The 5,998-nt window shown below is 39.5% G+C and overlaps 1 long non-coding RNA gene across 1 annotated transcript; it reads right to left on the reverse strand.

Annotated features, from left to right (window-relative positions):
• Window positions 1-2,419: 2,419 nt before the first annotated feature.
• LOC133992511 (uncharacterized) lies at window positions 2,420-3,459 on the reverse strand. The gene is made up of 3 exons (XR_009927038.1): window positions 3,426-3,459; window positions 2,627-2,691; window positions 2,420-2,488 (listed from the first exon to the last, which is right to left on the reverse strand). It is a non-coding gene; the product is annotated as an uncharacterized LOC133992511 (long non-coding RNA).
• Window positions 3,460-5,998: the final 2,539 nt, after the last annotated feature.

Here is a 5,998-nt window from a genome sequence, read left to right on the forward strand (position 1 = left end):
TCATTAGTTCATATACCTGATTGGTCAGATAAAGTGAAAACAGTTAAAATAGAGCAAACAAATTGCAGTATATAGGATACCACACACCTGGAGAGGCTTCGGCTGAGATGGTAGAAGACTCCTCAATCGCTCTCGTCCCACCTGATGTCTTCCTTTTGGGACTAGAGAGTAAGGATACCACTTCAGTGTCAGCAGTGCTGTCCTCCATGTCCAGCCATGGTGGCACCTCATCCGTCAGCAGGTCTCCTAGATTTTGATGAACGGCCTCCTCCTCACTGGTGTCTGCCCTTCGACTGTAGGTGACTGACACATTAGAAGTCCTCCTGTTGTTTAGTGAAACACTGTCTTGAGTGTTCCGCCTGGACACTACAAACGTCTCCCTTACATTTCTACTTTCTGCTGGCGTCTGCCGTTCGGATGCCTTTCTACACTGTGCAGGGTTCCAAACCGTCCTCGACTTGGACTTGGTGGGTTTAGAATTAGATGAATGTCCAGAGATGTCATCTTTTTTAGTAATGTCAAAATGTGAGTCGACCTCTTCTAGATCATCTACCTGTTCTGCTTTGCTTTCAGGGTCATCCATGTATGCACTGTCATGGAGATGTAAAGCATTGCTGAGGTCCTGAAGATAACATCCTTCAGCCCCAGGCCTAAATCCTTTGTTACTACGGCTACATTTGTTCTTCTTTTTCTTGTCACTTGAATTATCAACACATTCCTCCCTCTGCGCAGCTTTCTTTTTGCTGGATCGGCCGGTTTCTTCTCTCCTGGGTTTTTTAGGTTTCTGAAAGTCTGTGCTTGCAGTGGAGACATGGTCCAGCGGCAGTTCTTCATCATGGTTATTTCTGCTAATCAAGTCCTCTTGTAAGCTTCCTGGATCCTGAGTGACCGCCCAAGGACGCTTACAGGAGCTCTGCTTTTCTCTGTGCTGCTCTGAATATTGCCTTACAAAACCTTCATCCATGACTGTCATTGGTCCTTCTGCCTCACAGTTGTCCTGCTCTACGGGAACCATTTCTGGAGACGCTCTGTTGCATGAGAAGCTGTCCTCGGCCACTGAGACTACAAATGTCCCTCTGCATCTTGATTTGTGACTTGTTCCAGAATTTGTAGGCATCACTGTTTTACTCTGTGGTTTACTGCCACTAGGAGGAGGGGGGCTTTCATTTTCTGTCACTGGATGCGTGACCTCATCAGCAGAAAATAGGAACTCCTCAGTTAGTTCTCTGTCTTTGGACGATTCAGATTGTCCCTCAACTTCTTCCTCCACATTGTTGTGGTCCAGTTCCAATTCTGACAGACTGCTCTCCCTTTCATCCTTTTTCAACATGACAAAAGTTTTCCTGGTGACAAAAGACATCCTCCTATGTTTGGAGTTGGACCTCTTGCATTTGATTGTAGATCTTTCTTCTCCAGCAACGTCTTTCTTTGGTGGTAATTTCATACTTTCTTTGGCTTTGGAAAGGTGATTTTCTGCATCCATGAAATAATCATCCAGGTCTGGTAAGACAATGTCACAGGACTTTGTCTTAGACTTGGTGTTGTCGAGGGATTTGAATATGTCCTTTGCCGTTTCTTGATTGCCGGCTTCAAACTTGCTCAGTTTGGGAATGCGAGAAGTGACACCTTTGCTACTTTGTCTTTTTGGGAACTGAAGCTCAGTAACTTCAGGCTCTCCAAAATCCTCTGGTGCATGTTCATCTGTCTGTAACAAAGTGTCAGTGACTGCACTCTGTACCTCACTCAACCTCGAATCTGCAGACTTATTCACTTGAGGATTTTCAGCCACACTTGACTTGCTTTCTTGTTCCTTTTTCTTCTTGCTTTTCGGTTTACCAGAGCGACCTGTTTTTTTAGCCTTGGTTTCCACGGTGACTATTTCATTAGTGTTATTAAGATTCGTCATCTCCATTGTTGTATTCTGAAGCACAGTCTTCTCTTGTTTGTTATCATGGTCTAGTCCAGTTTCCATGACCGAACCACTGGGAAGGTTAACATCATTAGAAAGGGATGGCTTGGATTTTTCACTTGTGCTGACGACTGAGGGGGTTTGACTGTTCTGAAGACAGAGGACTGACTTCCTATCAAAGCCAGACTGAGAGAATATCATCGACAGCCTCTCTACTTCATCTCTCAGGTTGTTGGACTGACGGGATGTTAGTGTCTTGCGAGCCTGTATACGCTGGTTTGAATGTCTTTTCTCATCGAAATTGTTACCTATTATGAAAATATACAAATGAATATTTACAGTAAGATCACATCAGCATCATAGGGCAGATAACAGCAACATTTTTGATGATTATTAAAACACAAACAATTCAAATAATTTATCCCCCTACCATTGCAAAGATCAGTGGACTCTTTGGGTCCACTCTGGATACTGAAGACATCTGCAGACATGTTTTTCTCAGAAACGTGTGCTGCAATTTTTTGGAGGGCAAGCGACTCCCTTGACACTTCTGGCTGAGGTGCTAACTCATCTGGAAGACTATAAAGGGAGTAAGGGAAGAGGTGGGGGAAAGCAAGACAGAGATAAAGAAAAATCAGATGTGATTTACAGATGCCTAAATCAGTTTAAGGAACAGCTCTCGGTTGAAAGTACATTTCACTCTGAAGCACACCTCACCTTCTGATTGGAGGTTTTTCACTGTTGATGTCAGCAGACTTGTAATCAGATAGTATAGGGAGATCCTGTAAGTGATAAATAAAGTCACAATGACATGTTAAACCTGGTATAACCTATCAAGCCATTGTGCAATCGACCATCATGTCTGTGCTGGACTATGAAGATATCCTGTACTCTCCTGCTGCTCATTCCAGTTTACAATAACTTGATGCAGTTTACAACTGTGCCTCACATTTTATTACAGGAGATAAATACTACCAACATTACACACTCTCATCATTGTATCACATCTCTTCTCAAATTTAAAAATACTGTTCACCAGACCACATCCCAGGACCGGCTATCGACTGTTACCCAGTGAGTAAATATTACAAAACTTGAAGTCTCACCCCATTGGATAAATTAAAACTTTTAATTGAGATGTCTGTGATTGTTTCAAGTGTTTGTTTTATGCAACTGGCTGTCCTTGTTGTGTTTTCTCTTTGCAACAATTTCTTTGGTTGTACTCAGTTGTCTGCAAAAGGAGATCTTGATCTCAATGAGATTCTCTGATTAGATAAAGGATATATGTATTTTCACACCCTGATACATCACTGTGGGGATGGAAAATAATTAATATTAATCTTTTCGTATGATCCTATCCTGCCAAAATACCTATTGACTTCGTAAGGTTCTCACAATTTTCACATCTCTTTGAGATAAATATACATGTTAAACTTACTTATCGCATCAAAAACACGAAAAAATATTAATATAAAAAATATATCAAACATAAAAATGTATTGAGATGGATCCTCACACTGTCAGAGAAAAGCTCAGCCACCATGTCCAAGTGATGCAGAGTGTTGCTATGGAGATTTTGCAAGATGGGGAGCTGTGAACAGACAAAATGAATAGTGAAATTCTGTACATTAAAACCAATATATGGTCTAAATTGATACCAACATGTCTTTTTTATAATGCAAACTCACCAGTTTCCTGAGCTTGTATTTCTTGGTGGCCAGCTCAAAGCACAGGGCCTCCACCTGTTTCTGCAGGTACACAATATCTTTCTCTAGCTGCCTGCTCCTCTCCTTCTGAGTCCCCAATGCAACAGCTAAAGCCTTGTTGTTGGTCTTCAAAGACACCTTGAAGAAGGAGGAGGTGTCTGGTGCGGTCAAATAGAAGCAACAGTGTTAAATTATATCATGAAAATTACTTCACATTTTATATCCCTTCTGTGAATGTATCGAGAGATAAAGGTTGTAGTATGACACTCACTGTGGATCTTGTTTTTTATCTTTGATACTACAGCCTGCTTGGGAGTCATTGAAGGTGCCATTGTGCTCTGGTTTCGATGGGTGACGATCACTTGCAGTTTCACTATGAATGAAAAATTAAATTAAATATATGATTAATTATTGTTATTTGTCTAGCCACACACATCAACGCCAAAATAGGAAGCTTGGAAGTCTGGCTGTATAAACACATTAACTGATAATATATTCAAGAGAAAGATTTTTAAAAAATGCAATTAAAATAAAGTTGATACCAATTCTTTTCTCTTGCATTGTCACTTCTAAATATTAGCGCACCAAAAACGGAAAAGACAGTTAGTATTTTTTCTCATTCAAACTGAGGCCAACAGTAACATTAGATGAAGTTTAACGCCAGCTATTTTGAATAGCTATCGTGATGCTAACTGAATATAGCACGTTAGTATACTTATTATTTTACTCTACAGCGAAACTTACACTAACCAGCGGTAGATCGTGCGTCATGCAAACAGGTGTCCCTTGGAAAGACCGTGAATTGATTAAAAAAAACCTCACCTTAAAAATATCGTGAAAACGCCGCTGAGTCCATTTCAAAAGTAAACACAAAGACCGCCGCGCTTCTGCGCAGGTGCGGGAAGTCGCGTCATAGTAGCTAGAGGCCAATCACAAACGATTTTATCTCAGATTTTTTTTTCTTTTTGCTTTATTGAAACAAGTTACAACATTTTGTGAATGTGTGCAATCATTAACGTACAAGGCGATTAAAGGTTGTAATAAAAAACATTAATAGTTGCATACATATCTTGTAACGCTTACAGTGATCATACGGTTTAATATTAACATCGATTGTGCATTCAGATATTGAAGAAATGTATTATTTGATATGGACAGTCAGCATTTGGAAAGTTTTCCTTTTTGCTTAGGAATGTGGATTTATTGATAGTGGAATTTGGTCTCAATAGTAAGCATATTAATCAGATAAAACTGTGAACAAAGATCCATGTCATATTCAGTGAATCTTTAAACAATACACACAAAGTAACCAAATTCCCCTGAGTTTACCTCCACAGGATACAATTTAAGTTAACTGGTTATGATTAAGATGATTAAGAAGTTGTAGCTTGTTATTGCATTGATTAATTTGAGTATTATATTATATGACAGCCCAAACCAATAAAATAAAACAAAAAAGAATTTGTATGCAGGCACAGTAGGAGTGTTGTATGAATGTTGTATGAATATAAATTCTAGTAGTGTTCATGATGTGTCAATGGCAGCAACATGTCAGAGCTGTTCAAAGTAGGCTAAATCGACTTTTCTTTGGGTGTAAGAGTGTGAATTCTTGGTATTTGGGATTGATGTGGTGAATTATGTTTATATAGGGGCTAGTATATGCAACAGCCTCTTCTTCTTGTTGGCAAAACTGGCTCTATTCTGTTTTTTCATGGTTTCCAGGTTTGTCTCTTTTGATAAGCCTCATGGTCAAACTGCATGTTATCAGGATAAAAAACAAACAAACAAATAAAAACAATGGGGGAATATAATACTACAGTATAATGCAAATGTTTCAATAAGAAAAAAGACAGAATATTATAAGGATGGGTCCACAAGTCTGTCTCAAAGCAACAGTGAGTTGCCCAAATGAATAAATGAATTCCTTCTGTTCATATTGACTATTAGAGGATCCTTTCATATTACACCTACAATGTAAGTGATGGGGGCCTCCTCCTGTGCAAAAATATATTTAAGAGTTTACCTGTGGCTATTAAGAATCATCAGCTGTTGAGATGAGTCAAATCAAGTAGATATATTTCAATATCATACAAGTTTTGCTGTCAAAGTTCCTCCTTTTGTTACAATACTTCCACCACACAAAGAGGGAAATCTGATGCAGCTAATATGAACAGGAGGAGTTATTACTGCGAGGAAAACGTCTTCCGCCGTTTTATATAGACTCCCGACTTCTGTTTAAAGACGCTTTTAATGATTCAATCGATGTTTGTGAGTGTGTGCTCTGCTGTTGATGTCTTGTCGGCTGTTGTGCAGGTTTGACTCGTCAGGGCTGTGCGGGAGTCGTTTCTAATCTAATACATCTGGTTTTACTGATGTCTTACAA

Source organism: Scomber scombrus, chromosome 13 (genome assembly GCF_963691925.1).
Source record: "Scomber scombrus chromosome 13, fScoSco1.1, whole genome shotgun sequence".
Classification (NCBI taxonomy): domain Eukaryota; kingdom Metazoa; phylum Chordata; class Actinopteri; order Scombriformes; family Scombridae; genus Scomber; species Scomber scombrus.